Below are 26,329 nucleotides of genomic sequence, written 5' to 3'. Positions count from 1 at the left end.
TTTTTGCACTCCCCCCGCTCGCTCCAAATTCAAAGATCAAATTTCCCTTTTAAGTCCAATCAATTTACTCACGGGTTGTTCCTTTTAGTCCAAATCCGAAATTTTCAAAGAAGAAGTCGTTGCTCTCCGCCGAATGGCATGCGGCTTCGCTGGGCAGGGGAAGCATTGGACTCACAGCACCACACACCCCCCGTCACCCGCTCCGCAACTTTTAAAAAGGCTCCTTCGCGGGTCGGGGGGGCGCAAACGGTGCCCGCCGAGTCACCAAGTCCATGGGCATCTCCGCCCATGGTTTTTGAGGGTCCCCGCGTCGCCGGCACGGCAGGACCCGACCCCTACCCAGCCGACTCCCTCCGGAGCTCGGAGGGAGTCCGCCATTCGGCGATGGCGCCGACCCGGAAGTCTCTACATATATTTTTTAACATCACCCCTTTTAATTAGAAACTCATTCCTTGCAGGCCTAATGGAAGGAGTAGGTTTTAATGTGTCTGGCATACAAGTGCATAATAGGCTTCCATTTACACATACTTAAATAATTAATTATGAAGAGTCGTTAATGGCAAGACTAGAACAACATCATCTAAAGCAAAATCTTCACAGTTGACTTTACTGAGTAGGCAATGGTAGGCTCCTAATGAACAATTCATTTTTTATAGTTCTGCATATTGTTTTTAATACTATTTACTATACTATTTCTTGTCATTTCTCTCCTATAAATATTGCCATTGATTGATATCTTTTAAGATCATAATTTTAAATGTAATGTTGAAGCCTTGGGTCTCATAGCTTCTGTGACATCATTGCAGCTCAGCAAATGGCTGATAGGAAAGCAAATTTCAATGAATTGTTTTCCTCACCCAAGTCCTGAACCTTGAATGGTGCAAAAAAAAACAACAAAAAAAAACACCCTTTCTGTGCAGGTGAGTCCAGAGGGGTTCTCTGCCATAACCAGGCCCAGACCCAGAGAATCCTAAGTCCTTTGATCTGCCCCCCTCTTTCAGATCAGGGTCCCAAAGGCATGCATATGAAGGGATACAGAAAATCTCAGAATCAGAATCCAAGCTGTCCAATGAGGAATTCTATGAGAGAACTTACAAAACAGCATCTGTAGAAGGTGTTGAAGGGCATTCCGAGTGCTGAAAAATATTGCTGAGGATTAACCTTTTATGAACTTGCATGAACTTGAGTTGAACTAGTTCATTTTGTAAAAAGAACATGCCTGAACTAGCTCCTATTTTGGCAGGATGAACTATAACTAATTCCTTTTTAATATGAACTTCTCAAGCCCTGTGTGGCATCCATATTCTTCAAATTAGGCTCTGCACCAAACCAGAGAGATAATGTTGCAGTTGCTGAGGACCCCAATGTAATCTGAGCAAACTGCAGGTTTGTGCATAGATGATACATTTCAAACCAAAATTCCTGCAAACCACTGTCTTCTTCTTTGATCCATCTGGGGTGCAGTATAAATGTAGGATGGAAAATTCTATCCTCATTGATTGAGAAGATCGGAATAAGAAAAGTGCTGCTAGGTTAGTCTAAGACTCAATCTGCCTGAGCACCCTGTTTTCCCAAAGTGGCCATCCAGGCAGAGTTTGTAGACCATAGCCCTTGCCTGCTGTTGCTTCCTGGGAAAGGCCTGTATATGGAGGTTCCTATCACCACCACAGTTAATAGCCATCGACAGACTCCCTGAATTTGTGCAATCCCCTTTCCAAGTTATCTATGCTGGTGGCTGTCACCACACCTTGGCAGCAAATTCCATTAAGTACCATGGGAAGAAATACAACCTGTCTTTTCTGAATTTACAGCCAATCAATATCATTTAGCTGCCTCTGGATTATAATGTGTGAGAAGGAAAACAGCAGCATTCTATCCACTTCCTCCAAATCGTGGATAATGTTATAAACCTCTCAATAATCCAAATTGATCTTTTTATGTACTAGGACGTTGAGATATCTTCACAAATATAAATCCTTTCTCTTGACTATATTTTAAAGGTTAGCCAGCTGACTCCATGGCAGAAGGAGAATGTAGAAGACTGTGTGGGAAAGAATGGAGTCAGAATGAGACATCTTGGTTTCTTAGAGACTCCAACACCCCACATCCTTTCCTGCACAGACTGTACAGCTAAAGATGCCTCAGTAACCAGAGCCTACTGCTCTCTCATACAGTCTGTTGCTAGTAACAGATGACTCAGACTTATTATTACCTTTTCCACTGCAAGTGGCGCAATACCAGTGTGTGGAACCAGGGGCTTTTCTTCTACAGAGAGGAGCAATGTAATGTTGGGTGCAAACGGTTTCCCTTTCAGAACACATTTTGGGAGACAATGTTCCAAACGGAAGTTCTTTCTAAACTTCCAAGGAATGGAGCTGGACAATTAGATGAGTACATATTCAATGTGACTTGATGGAACATTTTTAGGACAGGGACGGGCAGACTTCAGGGTTGTCAGATCTATTTGTTTGTTTGAATTTTGTTGTTGTTTTTACTAGAACCCCAAAATCTACCAACCAGAGCCAAGTGCAAAAGCCACACATTTTGGATTAAAGCACAGTCTGCCTCTGAGCATGTTTTGAGCCTAGGGGATTGTTTTCAGTACCAGAACTGAACTAAGTTGCGTTCTCAGTAATCCAATCCTGGTTCGCTTTCTACGGTTCAGTAGCCCAGTTTCCAAAGAAGAAGTCATTTTATTGTCATTTTATTGCTGGTTTATTGCCCAGGGCTCTGATTCCAATCTTACGTCTAACTAACCCCTGTTCTATGGGACGCAGGTCGCGCTGTGGGTTAAAGCCTCAGCGCCTAGGACTTGCCGATTGAAAGGTCGGCGGTTTGAATCCCTGCAGCGGGGTGCGCTCCCGCTGCTCGGTCCCAGCGCCTGCCAACCTAGCAGTTCGAAAGCACCTCCGGGTGCAAGTAGATAAATAGGGACCGCTTACCAGCGGGAAGGTAAACAGCGTTTCCGTGTGCAGCTCTGGCTCGCCAGATGCAGCTTTGTCACGCTGGCCACGTGACCCGGAAGTGTCTCCGGACAGCGCTGGCCCCTGGCCTCTTAAGTGAGATGAGCGCACAACCCCAGAGTCTGTCAAGACTGGCCCGTACGGGCAGGGGTACCTTTACCTTTACCTTTAACCCCTGTTCTAGAAAACAACTGTAAGACCACTACTCTGTTTGGAAGGCTTTTAGGGGCTAATGTATGGGGAGAGTACAGTCACCCTGTAAGTTTTATTTTAAACTGAAGGGTAGGATATTAGTGAATATCACTGATATGAGTGAAAACTGACACAGAAGCACATGTTAATGCAATGTCATAAAAAACCCCAACACCTGTTGCAAAGCATTTTAAGGTGAGCCAGTGGAATACCAGATTAAAATACAGTGAGCAAAGATTGCAAGTCTTTGGTAAATGTCATCTGAATTGCAGTTAAAAAGATAAGGTAGCGTGTTGTGATGCACAAGACTGATCGGCTCTAAAGGTCACAACTAATTTAAATTTAATTAAAAGAGATGCCCTGAGAGCAACACACCCAGTAGTTCAGTGGAATGTTGATAAAGATTACAGATGCGTATTTTAAGCTTATTTGATCAGATTTACATCCCACCCTACTGTTCTAACCACATGGCTTAGGCTGCTCACCAGAGCAATACTCCATAAAAATAAATCCACAGGTACCACATTCTTAAGGGATAACACTCAAAAGGAACTGAAATGTATAGAAAACTGAAGGTGATGACAAATGCCTCTATAGATTCAGTGAAGGTGAAGGTGTTCAGCATCACTATCTGCAGCTCCAGAGTGTACCAACAGGTGATCTAACAGAAAGCTTTAATAGTATCACATATTACATATAAAACTTTGATAGTACCAAATACTACATAGTTATGTAGTAGATGGTTTTATATACTCTATGGTTAGGTTCCTGGGTCTGTCCTCAAAAGTGACCGATCAGTATATGACCCGAAGAGCATATTTGGTTGAGACTGATGATATCAGCAGAGCACTGAAAGTCTTGAGCCAATGATAGACAAAACAATTGAAAATGCTGGTGGGTCTGCTTCAGATATAGAAAATCTAGGACAAGACAGCCAAACTATTCATACCAGGTGGGTTGCAAGAGTACTTTGACACGGAACCTGTGGGCTGCACACTGTCTTGTTGTGTGGGTGGTGGTGAAGGAGTGAGGCCAAAATGTGACTCCGCCCCCAGCCCTCATGTTGTCTTCCCAAATCTGGTTAAGTGAGATGCTGGGCTTTGGGAAGGAGGTGTGAGGCTCTGGCAGGGTTCTAGAGCCCTCCCACCTCCTTTCCAAAGCAGGGAAAGTGCTAACTAGATTTTGGGAAGGAGGTGGGAGGACTCTAGAACCTGCCAGAGTCTTCATGCTGCCTTCCCAAAGTTCAGTGCCTCGCTTACCTAGCTTTGGGAAGCCAGTGCGAGGGCTTGGGGGTGTCAAAGCTTGCCAAGGGCCACAGAAAAAGGCATTGAGGGCCACACGTTAGACCCCACTGTTGAGCATAAATCTGTTGAGCATAAAGTAACTCTGAGATTTCAAAAATGATTTTGGACACTAAGATGCCTGTGATTGCATCATGAAACAGAAATCAGAAAATAAGTGCTGCAATGTTCTTCTTAAAAGGGGGGGAGTGGAATGTAATATAGATGGAAACCAACGTGTTCCATTAAGTGGGTGCATGGAGGGGAGCAGTTCTACCTGAGAATTTCAACCTGGGAAGGCAGCTGTTTTGAGATCCATTACATTAAGAGTTGAACAGCATTAAGCTTATTCCACACCTTAGTCTCCTGTGATATAATTCTACAAAGTTTGCAACAGCAAATATTACAACACCAGCAGCAGCAGCAACAACAACCCTTTTGATGAATGGGCACAGGAATCTCCCAGTACACAGCAGGAGCTCCAGGAAAGATCCAAGGTGGATTGGGAGAAAGGCTTCCCCATCCATGATGGGGGAAAGGAAGCCCTTTGCACAGTCTGCACACATCCCTTTCTCTAGTCGTAGCAGATGGGAAGGGGGAGAAGCACAGAAGTCCGCCCTTCCCTTCTTCCTGCACACCTCACCCCATGCTTTCCCTCTTTTTGACTGACTCCATAGGGCAGGAGTCAGCAACCCATGGCTCTCCAGATGCTGTTAGTTTGCAACTGCTGGCAGCCCCAGCCAGCGTGGCAATGATCAGGGGTGATGAAAGTTGCAGCGCAGCCGCAACCTGAGGACTGCAGGTTCCTTACCCTTGGTGTAGGGACATGCATAGAGAGGAGGTTTTCTGTGCATGTGGCCTAAGTTTTGGCAGCATTGTCTACTGCCTGAATTTTTGCAAACGATAGGGACGTGGTGCTTAGCTGTGCTTCTTACATTAATTGTGAAAGGAGGACCCATCCACCCTTTTCATAGTGAGAAAGATCCATTTCCTGTGGGAGGGTGATGGCTGTTTCTATGGAGCATTCATTCCTGCAACCCACACCTGCAGCCAAGCATATGTTCACATTAGGGAGGTCACAGCAAGATCACCTTCCCCTGCTACATTTGCATGGTGTTGTTCACAACAAATAATTCTGAGTAATGCAGAAGCTCCCGGGGTTGTGCTGTGATTTACTCATGCCATTAAAAATGATTACCTTGCCCTAATGGGCAAGATGTCTTCACCTGAAGCTTGAGACCTTTTTGTTTTCCTCACCCCTGCAACACCCGTCTCCAGACTCCTATTCATAAAGCTATCATCTGCACGTATGTGATGGCTGTCTCAAATGTTCACATTACCGCTGATTCCACATCCAGCGAAGAGAAATACACATCAGTCCCCCCCCAAATGTTTTTATAAAGGATCAATATGGGTAGTGGCTAATGGAAATATGAGTGAGGCTTTAAAAGTTTGCAGTGGGAGTGCCCTGGATGTGGAGTTGCCACTGAATGACCTATTTGTCTAGGGAGGTTCTCGTCTCATTCAGTAGCTCAAGAAAACAAACAAAATATCCATTGCAGTCTCCTTCAGTGTGTCAATGTGACATTGACATCTGCCACTAATTCTAATTTGTGTGACTCCCATATGATTAACAACATTTGTCCTTTATGCTTTTATTACCAATATGTCAACTTTTAGGAGACAGCATAGATGTGTCTAAGACTTCGATCTTAAGAGTACTTATTTGGAGATTTAGCTCTATGGAGTACTGCCAAGTCAATATGTTTAGGAGCTGGACCAGCAAGAAGTACTAATTGCTGTGCAATGGGGCCTGTGCAAGAGAACTTATAAGTAGATTGCATCCCTTGTGAGAAAAAAAAAACTCTTCAGCCTTTAGCATAAATACAGCTAGGAGCAATAGGGTGTTTGTATTGGTTTCCATTGGTCTACTGCATCCCCCAATGGTGCTATTTGAAATTAACTAAACACTTCCTTATTTTATAAATATTGTATATGCATTTCATTACTATTTCATATAATTACATTGGTTTCCAATAAAAGTTCCAATAAAAGGTTTGTTTTTGTTTTTGTTTTTTACGCAAACCAGAAAATATTAAACAGCAACATGCAACAGACTTTTTCACGTTTCTTTCTGGAACAATTCAGCAGTAGCTTGGTACGCCAAACCGTAAGTCTTTAGCAAATGAAGAGTTGCCAGATATACAGAAGCTTCTATTCTTTTATCAGCAAATACCTCTGGGTTATCCCCAGTGTCAGTTTACAATAGAAAATTCCAGGCATTGCTCAACAGCAAACAAACCCAACCCTTGAACTTAGAATCACTGTTCTTTTAACAGTTTAACAGCAGACAATCCATTGTTTTCCATTTGTTGCATACCTATCAGTTCTGATTATTTATCTCATTTGAGCGCCCAGCTGCCAACATTGTTTTGCGGCTAAAGATTATTAGATTAACCATCCAGTCACGTATCATGCAGAAAATAAATATAAAGAAAAAAAATGCACCGTGATTTAATGCATGTTTGCTTAGAAAGAAGTTCTACTTTGTTTAACTGGGCTTGCTTCCAGATAGGTCTGCTTAGCTGTGCAGCCTTAGGCTCGACAGCTTATGTCTTTGTCATAAACCACAGTCCTTACTTGAGGCACATCCTTCTGGAGTTTTCATTGACAAATTGTATCGATCCTTTCCCCCTTCAACATAACCATTAATCTTGACCCTCTGAAAATGAACAGTCCATACCAATTCTCCTTACAAAACAATTATGGTGTTTGCTTTACTACCAAGACAACAACAGCAAAATAATAATAATAATAATAATGAATAGTTGTTCTCTGGTGTCAGATCCACGTTTTAGAAAAGTTAGACAGCCCAGAAAAATGGAGGGGGGGGGAATCTGTTTAGAAATAATCCTGCATCTGTAGAAGGTCTGAAATTGCCTAAAATAAGTCCGGTTGAGATTTGCTACATCTTTTTCTGAGATTCAGCCCCAAAAAATTCTCACATTTTATGAATGCAATCCACATGTAGCAAACAGTTGTCATACCAAAGGCTAGGAAGAGTACTTACCATATGCACAGTTTGTAAATTGTCTATGAAATGCAAATACTATGAGAAATTACTCATTATTTACAGGAAAATGCACCCTTCTTTCCCCCCTTAGGAACAGAAGGTTTTGACAGACCTTTCTTAAACTAACATGTAGGGATGTGGGGAGACATTTGATTCAGTTTGCATTTCAAGGCAGACCTACCAAATCCAAACTTTCTGGAACAACAGGAGACCCAAAATACAACAACCCTTCAAAATCTGCACTTTTCTGAATTTTGCCATGAAGTTCTTCAGCCAAGTAACTGGCAGAACAATGGGGAGGAGGAAGAGGATCCTGGTGAGATGTGGGACACCCGGGACAAGCTGGGGAGGGGAAGGAGAGGTTGGTGTAGGAAGTACTCACAGGGTGATGGAGGATGATGAAGGGGTGGGGGTCAGTGCACAGGAATCAGAGTGGCAGGACCCATCACCAGAGGGGCCCCTGTCTCCATGAAAGTGGTGGGTTCTGAGGCATAGGGAGCAGTGGGTGGGGTGCTCCAGGAGGCAGCAGCAAGCAAAGGCCCATAGTCCAGCTCACTAGCTGACCAGATGGGGCTTGCTAGCTCTGGGAGGAGGTGTGTGATTCCTCCTTACCTGTCCTATTTCAGCTCTTTATATCTTGGGTATCTTTGACCTGCAGAGTGGCTCCAGCGCTGGAGGGTTCCACCAGCATAGCCTGGGCGTTCCTCCAAAATATCCATAGCAGGGTTTCTGCCAGATCCCACAGCCCCTCAGCAAACTGCTCTTCAGTAGAAGATTGCACCCTAAAGCTTGAACTTATAATAGCAGGTAAAGGCAACTCATAAGTGTTGCCCAAACAACAAAAGTTTACTTCATGAAGGGCTTAAGATTCCATCAAGACTTTGAAAGTGATATGCTGAAATCCTGGGCTTAGCATTGTATAATACATCATAATGCTCTTTCATGCAGAGTTTTGATTTACTTAACAGAAAGCTCTGTGAGCTGGATTTCTGACTTTGCAAATATGGGCACAGACTTAGGCCTGCTGTATTAACTTACTTCTAAATATATGCACTGGAAGCCTAATAATATTTGTTATTTCATTTGGGGCCAGGAAGGAGTCAAATTCAATTAGGGCTGCATGTTAGCTACTTATCAGGATAGTTTTGTCAGATTCGGATAAGAACGGGACTCCAGTGCTTTTAATAGCTGCATAGGAGCAACACTGGTTCTCTTGGGTTGTACGACACATGCTATTTTACTTGGAACTGATTTAAATGGGACTGATGTTCACATTTTAGAATTGGGGGTTAGGTTTCACTGTGCATTGAAGTATCACTGATTTCAAAAGGGTGAAGGCCAAAGGTAAAAGTGATGTTAAATGTGCTTTCTGGTGGGCTGAAAATGATCAGGATCACAGGAGGGGTGGAGGGGTAACTTTACCTTTTCTTTCATACGGCAGTCCCGAAGGACCCCTCTCCTCTGAATTTTCTATTTGCATTGGCAACAATGAGGGATTCCAACAAATACCAACATCAGAATGGATTTCCCTCAGGACCACAGCAGTGCAGGAAGAGTTAAACCCCTCACTAACTCTGATTCTTACCAGTTAAGGCAAAGATGCATTTAATGTCAGGTACCATTTGGTGCTTAGGAATGCCTCATAGAATTGTAGAGTTGGAAGGGACCACAAGGGCCATCTAGTCCAGCCCCCTGCAATGCAGGAATCTTTGAGCCAACATGTGACTTGAACCCATGACCATGAAACTGAGAGTCTCAAACTCTACCGACTGAGCCATCTCTGTCCATGTTTCAGACTTGTACTCCTAGAAGTCCGTGATTTAAGAAATCCCCTGGTCTGTACAGTGGAAATGGAGAATATGGGGAACAGAATGAAAAAAGGGGAAGAGGTGAAAATGTGGGTTGTCACATAACAAGGCAGGATAAATAACAGAAGTGGAACATTTCTGGACTTGCCAGGTTAGACAACGCTCTAGCTGTTAATGGGATAGAATTGTCAGCACTGGGAGCATTCTATACCTTGATCGCTCACAAGATAAGTATTTGCATTTTCCTCTTAGTAAAGTGATAGCTGAGAACTCTCCTTTGTGAAGTATCTGGCCACTCAAGGCTATTCATCTCCAGTTAACATTTTTAAATTAATGATTCACAGGCAGACAAATAACACCTTTTCCGGCATACTGTATAACTAAGGTATGAGCAGTCAAAGGTAAGATGCAGCAAATGAATAGTACCCTCCCAGGTGTTAAGATCAGCAGAGGGTGCCCTCCTGGGAGTTTCACCTCCTTTAGAACTTTAGGACTGGGGAGGCCCAGATGAGGACATTCTCTGTGGCAGCCCCTAAGTTGAGATTCCCTCCACGCAATTTCTGGCTCCTTCACTAGGCAGCCTTTGGTGAATACTGAAGATGCAGCCTCATTACTCTGGCCCTTGATGCCTGAGATGTGTGTTTTCAGGGCCCACACCATCCCTGAGACCACACTCCATTTTAAATGTTTTTAATTCTGAATTAACTGCTGCAGCCCACCCTGGGACTTGCTGGTGGAGGACAGGCAACAGCTTGAATGGTCACATTGGCAGGGATGTGCTGGAAGCTACAACTAGGAAGATCTTAGGTGAGCACTGTGAGGCACTTTTAATGAAGAAAGCTCGTTTCCAAGGCTTGCCCTTCAGGGCTGTGGGACCCATGGGTAGGGGATGGAGAATCATTAGGGGCAGCCATCAGGAGCTGTGGGGCCTGTGGATGTGCATGACTCCGGAAAGGTTTCCTCAGCATCCAAGTTGTTTAATTTATAACAAGCAGATATAGTTGCCTGTGACTCCAGCAATAGTTAGCACCCCCCCTCTACCAACATTTGACAGATGAAAATAGGGAAATGCAGACTCTCCTGCCTCCTTTCCAGGGCCTGGTTAGCCTTTGTCAGCACTGGGAAGGAGACAGGAGGACTCCAGGATCCCATCAGAAGCCTCTCATCTCCTTCCCAAAGCCCTGTAAGCCTGTGCCTGGCTTTGGGAAGGATGCACAATGCTATGACAGGGTCTGAGAAGCCTCTTGCCTCCTTCCCAAAGTCCTGGAAAAGCTTGCTAGCTTTGCGAAGGATGCAAGAGGACTTCAGGATCGTCCCCACAATCTTGGTGGCCTGGGCCCTGCTTCATTTCTGGGACATTTCTGAATTGAATCAGAAACTGGGATGGCTTCTGCATTTCCGGGAATGCCACATTTAAATAGTGGCAGTCAGAAGGTTTGTTAGCCTCCTGCATGGACCGTGAACATTGCAGATCTTGCAATGTGAAGTTTATTAAATATGACCCTAAGCATTCACTTGTGTCTTCATTCTAGGATTTGGCATAAAAGTTTTTCTGTTATTCTTTTTTTACTTGAAGCCCACTTATATATGAAGAGAGGAAGCATCCCTTCTTCTCCTTAAAGAGGATAATATAAAGTTTCTCATAAAAGCTCTCACGATTCCAAGAGTTGAAAGTTTGGCTTCATTAATACGGGCTCAGAGCATTTCAGATAATAAGGCTGCTGCATTAGAAACATGACTGCACCTCGCACCAGCCACCTAAGTGCAGCTGCCAAGCCGTATGTTCCATATGGTTCTGGCATTTTAATTACAGTTATTTAAATATGCAAAATAATCTATGCTATCTGAATGGAGTGTTCTAGTGGAAAGGAAGTTGGTTTTAAAAGATTATTTTCAATGAATGTGAGTGATAAGTGTCTGTTGAAACCATGGGTAATTAGTTCTGTGTTCTTATAAATTGTCAGATGATCCTACATCATCATCCTATCTAACAGTGTTAGAGAATAATAAGGGGAAAAAATGTTTTCAAAATCTGTCAAATCTTATTAAAGGAGCATTACCAAGAAAAACCTCATGAAAAACAGAATAACAACACACAAAATGGAACTTTAGATGAAATATGGCTTTTTTAAAAAAACCAGGAAAAGGGTTAACTTTTGTTTATTTTGTTTAAAGAAATGTGTATGCTGCTTTTATGCACTAAAACCTCTAAGTGGTTTACAAGAAATATTAAAATCATCACTAAAATAATTAAAGATAGATAATTAAAATTAACATCAAAAAATCAAAACATATCAACATCTCTGTGTCTAGATGAACAGACACATGAACAGAAAATGCTTTAAACAGGTGCTGAAAGGTGTCCCTTGAAGACTGTAAGCTGCAGAGGAAAAAAACAGTGTTATGATAGCTATGTATTGGACTCCTTGAAAAAGCAGAAAGTGGGTTAAGTCGGAGGTAGCTGATAGTGAATTAGAAGAGTCTCTGTGGGGTGGGGTAGGGTCCTGTGGTAGGGTCCTTAATGGTAGAGACACTTGGATTCAGATGTGCTAAATGAGTGCATGACACAATTCTGTTGTAATATTATCCCATGCTGATACTTTACAAGACAACAGGGGTAGTATTATAGTTCCCAAGGAAGAATGGGGACGCGGGTGGTGCTGTGGTCTAAACCATTGAGCATCTAGGGCTTGCCAATCAGAATGTTGTCTTTTCGAATCCACACAATGGGGTGAGCTCCTGTTGCTCGGTCCCTGCTCCTGCCAACCTAGCAGTTTGAAAGCACAGCAGTGCAAGTAGATAAATAGGTATCGCTGTGGCGGGAAGGTAAACGGTGTTTCCGTGTGCTCTGGTTTCGGTCACAGTGTTCCGTTGCGCCAGAAGCGGTTTAGTCATGCTGGCCATATGACCCGGAAAGCTGTCTGTGGACAAACACTGGCTCCCTCAGCCTAAAGCAAGATGAACGCCACACCCCATAGTTGCCTTTGCCTAGACTTAACTGTCCAGGGGTCCTTTACCTTTACCTTTTAGGATAGTTCCCATGGAAGAATTTTCAGAAGTCCTTCCATGGCACTTTTATTTATTTATTTCATTGTTCCCTCATGGAATTCAAGGCCAGTTACATGGGGTTCCCAGGTGGTCTCCCATCTTGCCCAGAAGGCAACCTGCTTAACTTCACCAAGGTGAATCAAGCAAGGGATCTCAAACCATGTACTGCCTTGTCTGAGCTTTGTGTTCCACACTTTCAGTTTAATATTAGAACAATGAATTAGCAGCATGGAAAGCAGACAATTTCAAATTTAATTAGGTATGGTTAGGTTGTGATTTGTCCTTTAAGGCTTTATGCCCTGGCAAGACCTTCTGTTCAGTCACTAGTTCTACGAGTTGGCTGTGACCCTGTAAGCAAAGAGAGTTGTACATGTTCAACAAATTGGCTTCAGTGTAAGTTACAAGGCTTACAAAGATTAAGAAATGCATTTCTAATAGACTTTCCTGGCTTTCCTTCCTGAATGGGGAAGTCCAAAGCAGCTTATAATAAACAATAAAAATGTATTTCAAATCATAATAACCTGCATTAATAGAAAACATTCCAAGATTCAAATAACAAATCCACAATTAAATCAGCAAAGTTTATTAAAACCATTTACATGTCTTATCCAAAGAGCTGAAGAACTAAAAAATGTTGGCATCCGTCTTCCTCGGGAGACAATGGAAGAGTGTGCCTTCTGGGTAAAATGCAAGCATTGGAGAGTTACACTGCTTGCAGTGGCTGTAGAGACCAACATGGGAGAGACATGTTGTATTGCAAATGGGGCAGATGAAGAAATAAAAAATGTATCTTGTCAAAAACTCAGTGATGCACTCCCTTTCAGGGTCCCAAAGTTGGAGAGTAAAGGTAAAGGTAAAGGTACCCCTGCCCGTACGGGCCAGTCTTGACAGACTCTGGGGTTGTGCGCCCATCTCACTTAAGAGGCCAGGGGCCAGCGCTGTCCGGAGACACTTCCGGGTCACGTGGCCAGCGTGACATCGCTGCTCTGGCCAGAGCCAGAGCCACACACGGAAACGCCGTTTACCTTCCCGCTGGTAAGCGGTCCCTATTTATCTACTTGCACCCGGAGGTGCAAGTAGGTTGGCAGGCGCTGGGACCGAGCAGCGGGAGCGCACCCCGCCGCAGGGATTCGAACCGCCGACCTTTCGATCGGCAAGCCCTAGGCGCTGAGGCTTTAACCCACAGCGCCACCTGCGTCCCAAAAAGTTGGAGAGTAGTAATACAGAAAAGGATCTGTTTCCTATGACTTCATAACCTTACGTTGCAGTATGCATGTCTACCATTGTGTTTAGGGCTGTGATCTTAACCACACACCCAAAGAACCCAGTGGTACCTCGGGTTAAGTGCTTAATTTGTTCCGGAGGTCCGTACTTAACCTGAAACTGTTCTTAATCTGAAGCACCACTTTAGCTAATGGGGCCTCCTGCTGCTGCCGCGCCGCCGGAGCACAATTTCTGTTCTCATCCTGAAGCAAAGTTCTTAACCTGAAGCACTATTTCTGGGTTAGCAGAGTCTGTAACCTGAAGCGTATGTAACCCAAGGTATCACTGTACAGGACACAACATCATCAACTGTTCATAAAGCATGGGTAGCTTTATAAGGCAGAAGGAAGGCACTCTCAGAGATCCTAGGACCAGACCATATTAATAATTACCAGCACCTCAAGTTGGATCTAGAAGCAAACTAAAAGTCAGTAAAGCTTGCTGGTCCTTGGTGGTTGAAAATACTCGGTTCTGCTTACACCTATCAGGAGATGAGCTTTTGCATCAGCTGCAGTTTTCAAACTATCTTCTAAGGCAGTAAATCAGTTTCCAGTAAAAGATACAGATACACTTTGTTTTATTGATCAAACTGCCACAGACTGGCCTGCCTGGATAACAAACTGTTTTGTCATGACACTTTTCTTGTAAAACCTACCCTTTGATCCTATCCTGGGCCCCAGGTGGTAGATTTGATTGAGGCTTTTAAACAACTGCCCATTTTGCTGCAGATTTGCTCTTTGACCTTTGAGTGTTGCTTTGAATTTCCCCCAAGGCACACTTTAGACCATACTGGGTTTATATTACTGCTTTGTCTCTGAAGCTGAGTCTAGATTTCTGATGGCAGTGAAATTTGCCAGGTGCCTTTGGACTCTATTCTAGGATGTCCATCCTCTATTCCATAATATTAATCTTCCGACACTGGGCATTCCAATTTATTTCAGAACTTCTATAAATCATTCTTTAAATCTGAGACCACTAACTGGCAAATAAAACTTTAAACACCTCTGTGTGGTTTTAAATTGCCTCTTGTTTTAAGGTGCCAACTTTCATTTAAAGACATGTTATTTATTCTCCAGCAAGCCAGAACAACCCTCAAAAGAGATTCATTTATAGACTTTCTTCACATGTTGAACATGATTAGTTAAGGCCATTTACACGGCAGTGACGAAGGAGGACACAGATTTTGCAAAAATTGGCACATGCTAAGGTATAGGTATAGACACAACTTTAGAAATAATTGCAATAATTTAAAACACAATGCATCTCACCATAGTGAGGAAGACTGTGACCAAATGACCTGTGTGCCTGTTGAGTTTGCTGTCCCAGTGATCAACTTCAAGGACCTTCTCATGTATCTTTAAATCAGATTTAGATCAGAAGTCCCTCAAACAGAGGTTGCCTTCAAACAGAGGACCATCCACAGTAAAGTATGACACATGGCGGCCACAGTGCAGTACTCTGTCCAACTCCTGACCTTTATGCTTCCAGTGGACCACAAAGAATGTCTACTACACACACAAACACAATGCTTTTTTCTAGAAAAATTGGTGCTGGTACTCACCATGGTTACAGTAAGTGCCACACTTTTAAACAACAACAAGAGAGAGCTGCCAGTACTGCGTTCCCTTGAGTACCCCCTGGGGAAAAACACAAGGCACTGCACACACCTATAATTGAACCAACTGCCACCCTGCAACACCACTGAAACTTACCTAGGCGGGGCTGGGTCGGAGCAGTAGTAAGGTCAGGGCTATGTGAAGATGCTCTGTTGGGGGCAATATGAGGCCTGGCTTCACTGGTATCCTCCCCTGCTCCAGCCCCATCCAGTTAACTGACAGTGATGCCTGTGTTGGGAGGGTGGCACTGTGGCACAATCAATCCCTCTTTCCAGGGAACTCTGGGAATTGTAGCTCTGTGAGGGGAATAGGCATCGCCAAACAGCTCTCAAATTACAGCTTTGGGGGAATCCATGACTGCTTAAAGTGGTATTGTAGTACTTTAAACGTATCTGTGAATGGGGCTTCTTTCTGGTAAGTGGTTAGCAGTTGGGCCCAGAAGGAAAGGCAAGCAAATGGGCAGCGGCAGCAACATTGGGGAAGAGGTGAGCCCACCAAGAGCAGTTTGCTCACCTCCTCAAAAAACCCCAGAAGCAGCATGGCTGTGTCTTCTGTTCACATGCATGTTGCAAACCACCCTTCTTATGTTGCAGATGTGATCTTCAGCTGCAGGGCAGTATATACATTTAATAAATAATAATAATTGACAAGGTGTGAGTTACAAGCCTTGGTCCTTTGTGCACAGCTCTTAGTGATTAAATTTGTTTCAATCCCTAGGTAGAAGACACACACAAAAATTACAATATTACAGGATTTATCTCTTACGAAATAAGTTTTCCATTCTGTGTCACCTTGACTGAGTAAATGCATCATGTTATAAACTAAACTCATTCAGAGCACAATGGAGCATAAAAGAAAAATGATTCTGAAAGGCAGAGGCACAAGTTGACTTTCATGCTTCCTAAGGACAGATATAGAAGTAAAATATGAAACATTTCTTTTATTCCTCATAATGGTTCTGGGAATCTTCCCAGCTATACAGATTGAGATGAAGTGAACCAAAATATTTCAAGACACCCCACGGCTATCTGAGCTCTTAAAGAAGAGAGAACAAATAAGAGATACTTCCCCCAAATTTCCAGGGAGTCCTGGTCATTTTGCTGATGAGAATTATTTATTTCAGGCTGCCTTAAAGTTCTTCATGGTGGATGTAATAACTAAAAAAGAGAAGTGTATACTTAAACTTCACATATTTTGCCATTCTAATGTATTAATTCTAGATAAATGTGCCTGGAAATAAATTCCACTTAACATCATGATACATGTTCAAAGGTCATGTTCTGCTCAGAGGTGTCCAGGCTCTGCCACCCAGTGATTGATTGATTGATTGATTGATCAGACATGTTGATTATCTGCCCTTCATCTGAAGGTCCCAGAGACCAGAAAAGACACAACCTATACAAAACAAAAGAATCAAACAGCATAAAGCAAAATGCAGTTCTATGCTGTTCAAATTTTATTGGTTCAATTCAATTCATTTACAAATAAAAACTGCAGTGACAGAAATTCAAGTGCCCTGTCCTTTTCTCTCTCTCACATCCCAAAGCTTGAGCAAAGTGGTCAGTCCATCTTCACCTGCCACTGAAACAACATCAGTGTCTCTGTGAGATGTGTGGTGGCATATGTTGAAGAAATTGATTATCCAGACCCATTTCATTCTGGCATCAGGCCCAGTTTTGGCACTGAAGCTGCCTCGTCTGTCTTGATCAATGACATACAAGGAGAGAAGCAGGGAAGTGCAACCTTATTAATCCTTCTGGACCTCTTTGGTGGTTTTGGACACCATTTCCCATGGCATCCTTCTGGATCAGCTCAGAGGCAAGGTGAAATGTCCATTTTGTTGCTACCTGCAGAGATTGGCAAAGGGGCACATCGACTTGGCCCCATGACAATTATGTTGTGGAAGATCCAGCTGGTTTTTATTTATCCACCCCCTCCCCAATGCTGTTTAAGATGAAGCTGCTGAGAAAGGTCATATGGGGATTTGGAATACAGTGTCATAAGTACGCTGATGATACCCAGTGCTATTTTTCTAGAAAAAGAGATGCCAGAACTCAGCACAAACACCTCCCTCATTTTCTTAGAACGGCAATGGCGCCCACCTGAGAGGTGCCAGAACTGAGTTCCAGCTGGAAAAAAGCTCTGATGATACTGAGCTCTCCATACTATGTGAAACGGGAGAAGCTGTGTGGGGTTGGGCCAGTGTCTGCAAGCAGTAATTAGTTGGATGAGGGCTAGTAAACTGGAGTCGAATCCTAAGAAGACAAAGGCCTTTTGAGTAGCCAGTCCTTGTGTCTGGGAACTGAGTAGATGGTCTGTTGCACTGTAGCTGATGGAATGGGTGCATGGGGCAATGGTGCGCTTACATTTATCTCTGTTGCTGAAAGTCCAAGTGGTATTAGTGCCTCTAAGTGCCTATACCAGTTATGGCTACAGCCATACTAGATGACCTTTCCAACCCTACAATTCTATGATGCTATGATTCATAGCTTTTCAGAGCAAGCTTTTGGACTTCACTTAACATCAGTCCTCTACATCTCCCCACTGCAGCACTTCTTGTCCCTACTTATTGACATCTGAAATTGTGTCCCCAGTATTAAGCATCAAAGACTGCAGTGGAATTGTTTTAGATGCTGATTTGATTGATTTCCCATTCTGCAGGTAGCATATTCACCCTGTAACATACCATAAGCGATGTCTTAGCAGCAGAACCTAGCTGCAGTTACTAGAGCGCCACATGCATTTGTTACATAACCCGTTGACCAGATTCGTGTTCAGCCTTGTCTGTCTAATTATACAGAGTCTGGGAATACTGTACGTATGTTTCTTCCTCCAGTAACTAATTAATGAAGGCTGAAATAATTCATGATGAATGTAACAGAAGCATAGTGGCAGATACTAAAGCTAAGACTTGATCTACTTTCTCACCATCCAGCAGACTGTGAATATTATATGCACACAAAGCATACAGAATGCATTTTTTTTAAAAGCCCGTACACAGCTATAGAAAAGGAGCATTGCATTATAAATTGATTGTGTATGTCAGATTAATCTCTGAAAATTATACGGCACATTAAACAGCATTAAATGCACAGGGGATGCACGGCTAACCTTACAGCCAGATCCTATGCTTTGCTGTTCAGGACCATGCTGATCCTGCTCACTCGGGGGGTAAATTCCATTGAGTTCAGGGTTGAGTCTTACGTTTGATATAATTTTCTAAGCACTATACATATAAAAGATAGTTTTTGCCTGTAGGCTCACAATCACATGATACAAAAGGAAAAAGGAATGGGCGGGGCAATGGGAACAGTTGCTCCTTCCGTGGCCAATGGATGGTCTCTACCTTGCCAATGCCTGGTTAAGAAGCTTGAGGTACCATGATACAGAGTTCACACACAATCTTACGTGAAGTCATCTTTGAAGAAAAGCTACTTCTGTAACCATCTCTATGGACAATCATTGACTTTGAATGCTCCCCCTGCCCAAACTAAATAATTGGGGATAGTTGGTGGTAGAATTTAAGCTTTTACAGACAAGGCCATGTTCTGCTCCAGTACTGCTCACTGATCCCAAGGCTTTCTGAATAGGGGGAACTATAGTGAACCATCTATTATTTCCACTTAATTTTTTTTAATAAATGTCCTCAGTACTAAAATTGTGGATCTTCTTATTAGTCACATGATTTGATTAACAGGAAAAACATATACATCAAAGATTGGAAAGGTATTCCTGTGCCAAGTACATTATTTACAACACTAACGTGGGGAATGAACTTGAGTCTCCTGGCATATAAATGGTCAGAAATCCTATACAGTGATCTATGTGAAGAGTCTCCACATTGTTGAGAGGGAGATCTGAAATAAATAGTATGAGTTATTTCTTTCGTCTGCTGCACAACAAATGGAACTTGGGAAAGCACTTCCTTGTAGCTTCTTTCCCCAATAGCCCAAAAGAGTTTAGCGGTTGAAAAGTCTTTGGAGCACTGTTGGCATCTCCTCCTTCAAAAAGTTCAACACAGCAAACTGAAACTAGTATAATGCTTGGATGCCTGTGGAATTGCATTGCAATTTGTTGAAATCAATGTTGCAGGACTTTTGCATTTAACAACACATAGTTATGGAATTCACCGACACAAGATGTGGCAATAGTCACTAACTTAGATGATTTTCAAGAAGTATTGGTTACATTATCAAAGGCTATTCATTATGATGACTATATGGAACCTCTAATTTAATACTGTTGAGGATCACTTGCTGGGCAGCTACAGCAGAGAAGGGATATTGCCTTCATGCTTGGCTCACAGACTCTGATTAGCCACTGAGTGAAACCTGATGCTGGATCAGATGGAACTTTTGTCTGATGCAGTAAGAGGTTTCCTTATAGTCTTCACTTAAAAGAGCAGCCTAAAGCAATGCTTTGATTTCTGGCAGAAACCAAATAGTAATTAGAAAAGATATTTAGGCACAATCCATTGAAATGTCTCTGGCACAAGGCACACCAAAGTGAACTGGCAGTCCATGTGGGTGCCCAGTTCTGCCCAGTTTCATTTGTATTTTGCTTGATCTTCTCCAGGTGCAATTTATCGAGCAGTTTTAGCAATGATGTATCACTTCTGGAATGGAATGTATTGGCGTGTAGGAATTTTAACGTGGTAGAATGCCAATAAGAAATAAGTAATTTTCTGTTGATTTGTCTCCCCCCACCCCAACCAGCTGAAATACTGTCATTAATACGCAACTTCCAGTCCCCCTATTTTACATATCTCTGCGAAGTAACCATAATTCTGGGCAGTTTGATATGACAGGCAGACCTTTTCTTTCTATTTTGAAAACTAAAGAACTGTAAAGAGAGAGAGAGAGAGAGAGAGAGAGAGAGAGAGAGAGAGAGAGAGAGAGAGAGAAATAAGTGCTATGTTGCTTTGGGGTTGATTGCTTTTTTTAAACCTGGTTCTGAGGAAAACTGTTCTTATTCCATTCACATACGAATGTGCAGCCGAGTAACAAATCTCACCATGTGTCTCAGGTCAAATACAGATGTTCTTTTTCTTCTTCAGGAAAGCATATATTATAAACAGCTGGAATTGCATGTATGTATATATGTAAGAGAGATAAGCGGGTTTTTTATGGGCTCTCCTTGGCTTAAAACATTTGCACCAATTCAGAGAAGGATACTGCATCTGCATGACTATTCCTCATGAATTATTCTTCCTGCACAGAAGTGGTACTTATTGCCTGGAGAGGAGATTAACTAAGGACTGGAATGACCCAAATATTCCATATTTAATGCATAACCATGGTTGGCGCTTGCTGGATCTCATAAATAAATCCTCAGAATGGCATTTCTACATCCTGCTGCAAAGACCTACATATACAGAAAAGGATATGCAGAAGATTTTTTAAAAAGAAAATATAATGTATGAGTGCCAGTGCAGATCTTAAGAAAAAAGGTAGAATCACCATCTTTCTTACTATGTGGATATAAACTTCCCTGTATAAACAGGGATCCCCCTAGTAATTTCCTCATCAATTTCCCCCTCATTCCACAGTGCCCAACAGTTTTCCATACAGCTAGGATCCCCACACAGGAAGTGTGGGTATATATGGTACATAGTTGCACAGTTCCACGTTTCATACCCAAATATTCTGGGTGGTGGTTTTTTACATCAGCTTTGCAAGTAAGTCCACAAACATTTCTGACTCAGATGATTATTGACTACTTCTCTGCTCGTATAGAACTATTTTTGTAATTTATGACATTTAGTTGGCTTAAAAGAAAACAAATACTTTCATTCCTGGTCAATTTGATTTAAATATTACTTGCCACAGGCTCCTTCAGCACATTGGGGCCAGGCAAAACCTCCTGCTCTCCAAACAGATAGAAGTGCATTTTCCTTCCCATCCATGACTTCAGCTCAATGTGTGTCTTTCACTGTGGATGAGGCAACATATGTAATGAAGTCATCTCTCAGAGTGTGAGACACTAATGACTGCATACTGTTTTGGTGGCAGCGGCACAGGCAAGGCTTGGCCATGGGTGAGCTAGAGGCGGTGCGTGAAAATTATTTCTCACACAACGGACAGGTGTCGTCATCAGCCTCAGCAAGGCATGGGGATCATCGGGACTCTTCTACAATTTGAATTCAGATGGGCCATTCACGGACAAGCTAAGAGACAGGACTTATGGGGCAGTCCTGGGTGAAGCCTACCCTTTCCTAGCTTCGCTCAGATCCACCTCTAACTTGGAACTGCTGGAACGCCTGCACTGGCAAGGTGCCTTGGAACCCACACGTATCAACTGTCCCATAGAAGTCAACTCCTAGGGGCCAAGGTCCCTTCATCCCCCAATAAAATATTTGAGAGGGCTGGGGCCCCCCAAAGTTGATGGGCATTGCCATTCACATGGTGTGTGTGTGTGCATCATCATGTGATCAGTTATGTGGGGTGGAGATTACCTGGCCCCCAAATATTTTATTCAAGTTTTGATGGCATCACACTCTTATTAATAGACAATATTCTGATGTGCTGGAAGATCAAATGAAAACATAATGAGAAGCTGATATGAGTTCTAGATGAGTGCCAAAGGAACAACATTAATCTGAACAAAGGAAAATGGAAGTTTGCCACAACAGAAACAAAATATCCAGCACATAGCTTAACCAAACAGCCATTGAAACCATAGCTTAATGTCTCTTCTCATTGAAACAACAAAACTGCTGTATAAAAATTTGCTGAACTCATCCCTTATCCAGCAATATTTGTTCTAAACAAGACAATAGTGCCAATGACGTTAGGCCATTTATTGATTCGGCATGCTGCATTTTCTTGACTGCTGATCCATGACCTTGTATTCAGAGAGGGCACCAGCAGAAGCACCTGTGTCAAAGTATTGCAATGTAAATGAACCAACAGTGACATCAGGAGATGCCAGGTCCTATATTGTTTATGCTTCCAAAGCACTAACTACTCAACTGAGTTGTACTCAGAGAGAAAAACGGTTCACCTGTGGGAAAACAATAACCGTGGAAACAGACTTGGAACACTCATAGAGCAGATGTCAAACCTTCAGAAATGAAAATAAAGACCCAATTACCATCTATCAAAAGGGAGTGTGGAAATGGGCATACATGACTGAGCAACATATGATGCCAAAGTGGTCCAGACAGAAGAGATCTACAGAACACTAAAAGCCTTAACCTGACGATGATGATTATTTAGTATTTATTAAATTTATATACCGCCCTTCACCTGAAGATTACTGGGCAGTTTACAGTATAAAAGCAAAAAAGTACATAACATAATAACAAACAAAACTATACCCCCACTCAGTTTAAAAGGCCATGGATTGTTTACTTAGCCAAAGGCCTGGGAGAAGAAAAAAGGGGAGCCACTGCAGAAAAGGCCTCTTTTTGTGGTGCCCCTGTTTGGACCTACTGTGACTCCTCAGCAACGAAATTCCTCAGTGACTGTGAGTCAGTTTCAGCTTAATCTACCTCATAGGGTTGTTAAGAAGTTAATATGAGGCTGAGGAGACTGTCTACACTGCCCCAAGGGCAAAACAACAATGTAGTTATAATAACAAAATTATCGTAGGCTTTCGGTGTGACCATGTTTCAACTTACCTTTCCTCATCTGTAAAATGGGAACAATCATATTCCTCAGAGGATCTGTGAAAATGAATGAGCTATAAAATATAAATATGTAATCTTATACAGTATTTATTTGATTTTCAAATTTACATGTCAAAGTTTTTAAAAATATTATTCTATTTAACAGATTTTTTTATAGAAAAAACTTCAAAGCCAGAAGCCATCAAAAGTGCATACAATGCTTTAAAAAAAAATTGAATAGACTCTTAACACAAATGGATTATGAGCAAAAGAATGACATAAAATATGCTATCTTAATTATGATGATACACATATTTCTGAACTGAAATACTTGTTTATAATGTTTCCCCCCCTGTATCTAATATAGAGGGTTTTTTCCTATTCTGAGCTGAGTGGGAGTTTGGCTTATTTTTAACTCTGCTTTTTTGTGTGTTTTTTTTGTGTGTTTTTAAAAACCATCGCTTACTTCAATTTTTCAATCTTACCTAGAAAGCAAAACATGAAGCAAGCCACACCATAATTGCATTGTTAGTATGCCAGTAGATGTAATAATCTACTATATCTTTGAATAATAAAGACAAAAACTTGATTATCATTTAAATGCTGTTAATATATGCCTGCGGGTTAGCCAGGACACCAGGTGTTCTTCAACACAAAACAGCAATTCATGTAAAATTACCAGTCTCTGTTGGTGATTATTTCTTCCTGACTCCAGTCCCAAAATATCCCTGCTGTTTTGTTTGCACTGTTCATTGTTTCCATTCAATTGGGGAGGGGGGTTGCGCACATCCGTGTGGGGGAGGGGGTGGGAGAAGACGGCTTGACACTCCTGCGCTAGCAAAGGAGCAGAGCTGAAGTGCTCTGGAATTCCTTACTTCAAGCTAACAACACTAGTTCAGCAGCTTCGGGTCTCCCTCGCCATGTAACCGATGCTCTTCGGTCAAGGGGAAAACAATAGAAAAATAGCAATGAACCTATTGAAATAAAAATTTTAAGGTCATATATATATAAATGTTCATAAATGTACCAAGCAAACACGTACATAAATATATAAACCACATGTCTGAAGCAGCACAGGAAAACAGCCCTGAAACCATTTTGACTCCCAAACTGACCAAATGTTTTCACTGCAAGGTCGAAGGAAAATGGAAAAGCCTCCCCATTGTCTTTTCCTTCACAAATACTGTCTTAAGGGTATGTCTGTGTATGAATAGGGTGAGCCTGTGACCTGGCTCAGGAACTAAGTATTTATCATTACAAAAGACTAGCTAGGCTCCCCAGGGTATCCAATCAAGTGACCATTAACATGTCTGCCAGACAGGAGATAAACAACACACTCAGATTTATGTTGTAGACCGCCCTTTCTGTGATGTAGGTATAATGTGTCTGGGGGGTGGTCTTGAGCTACACCCCTTCTGTGATGTATGTATGATGTTTCTGGGGGTGGTCTTGGACTCCAGGGCGGGCAATTTAAAATGTCTATATAAGGGTGGGCACACCTTTGTTCGGGGTCCTCCTCCTTTCCTGCTTGTGAGGGGGCACCCTGTTGCAACAGTTCAATAAAGATCAGGCTTACGAGCTGCTTTGCTTCTCAATATTCTCTGGTTGGCCTCTCTTATTTTCTCCGACTGATGGAGAACTTGCAAAGGACTCTATAAGGGCTCTTGTGTCCCCCATAAGGGAATGAGGGCAGATTTTCGTTTATTACACTTGATAGACAGTTTCTGAAAACTAGGGCCAGACATAAGAACAGAAGAGCCTCTGGATCAGGCCAGTGGCCCATCAAGTCCAGCATCCTGTTCCCACAGTGACCTCCTTCCTTGGAGGTTTTAAAGCAGAGGCTGGATGGCTATCTGTCATGGATGCTTTAGCTGAGATTCCTGCATTGCAGCGGATTGGACTAGATGAGCCTTGGTGCTCCTTCTGCCTCTACGATTCTATGAACTACAGGAGAAGCCTGAAAGCAGGACCTGAGCAATCTATTATTATTATTATTATTATTATTATTATTATTATTATTACAATTTATACACTGCCCTATACCTGGAGGTCTCAGGGAGGTTCACAAACAAGACCACAACATATAAGGTCAAACCAACAACATGGCACTCTTGCTTTCTTCAGCTTCCAGCAACCATTCTTCGGAAGCATACTGCTTCTGACTGCACGCATTGGACAGCGCTTCCCAACTTCTCCATCGGATTAAAGGTAAAGGTAAAGGTACCCCTGCCCGTACGGGCCAGTCTTGACAGACTCTGGGGTTGTGCGCCCATCTCACTTAAGAGGCCAGGGGCCAGCGCTGTCCGGAGACACTTCCGGGTCACGTGGCCAGCGTGACATCGCTGCTCTGGCGAGCCAGAGTCGCACACAGAAACGCCGTTTACCTTCCCGCTGGTAAGTGGTCCCTATTTATCTACTTGCACCCGGAGGTGCTTTCGAACTGCTAGGTTGGCAGGCGCTGGGACCGAGCAGCGGGAGCGCACCCCGCCGCAGGGATTCGAACCGCCGACCTTTCGATCGGCAAGCCCTAGGCGCTGAGGCTTTAAACCACAGCGCCACCTGCGTCCCTCCATCGGATTAGCAACTTACTAATCGCCACGTGCGGCAATTGCACATGCGTACCACAATGTATTGCTGAGCTGGGAAGCTCTGATTTGTTGACATTTTTCAGAATGTGCATTCATACCTAATTCTTACATGGAAAAATGTTTCATATAGAAATTTTGCAACTATCTTACTGGCCCTTAGATATGGAGCTTTCAAAAATGTGTGGCTTGAAATCCTCCAGTCTGTTTATACAATAATAGCAGAAACAAAGACCACCTTTGGTGAGCTGTTGGGACATTTATTGCCATCAGAGCTATGAATGTGATGTCACACCAGAGCACAAAACATACAAATATTTGTGTATATAAGCAATTTTCAAAACAACAACAACAACAACAACAAAACACCACCCAAAACCAACCTACGCAGTCTTCAAAACCTCCTAGGTATTGGCTACAAGAACACTGGCTACAAGAACCATACTGCAATAGGTTCCTTTTATAGCCAAACAACATATGACATGGGGGACCCATAACTAGATCTCCTGACATTTGTTTGTGCTGTATTTTGCTAGTGTCTTGGGGAGTGGGTGGGAGAGATTTGAGCAGAGGAATGGAACTGCAGGATGAGGTACTTAACCCTTTCTCCCACTGCTCCAATTTTCTGATCTGAAAAAACACCTCCTGAAACCTATTATTTCTGCAGGGAGAAACAGATGCACTTATATTGCCCACCCCCTGGGTCTGATAACAGATTTGAAAAGGGGATAATTTAGATAAGGAAAGTGACAAACATCCCCATCCCTAGAACCACTGCTCCAGTTAAATTTAGAGCCTTCCATTACTGCACAAAAACAAACTTTTTGAGATCCAGTTGCAAATCTTCTGCATAATGTGATTTTTAACCCTAGCCTAAGGCTGAACTGCTATA

The sequence above is a fragment of the Podarcis cretensis genome (assembly GCF_951804945.1).
Source record: "Podarcis cretensis genome assembly, chromosome: 10".
In the NCBI taxonomy this organism is placed as follows: Eukaryota; Metazoa; Chordata; class Lepidosauria; order Squamata; family Lacertidae; genus Podarcis; species Podarcis cretensis.
Note: the sequence above shows the minus strand (reverse complement) of the source record.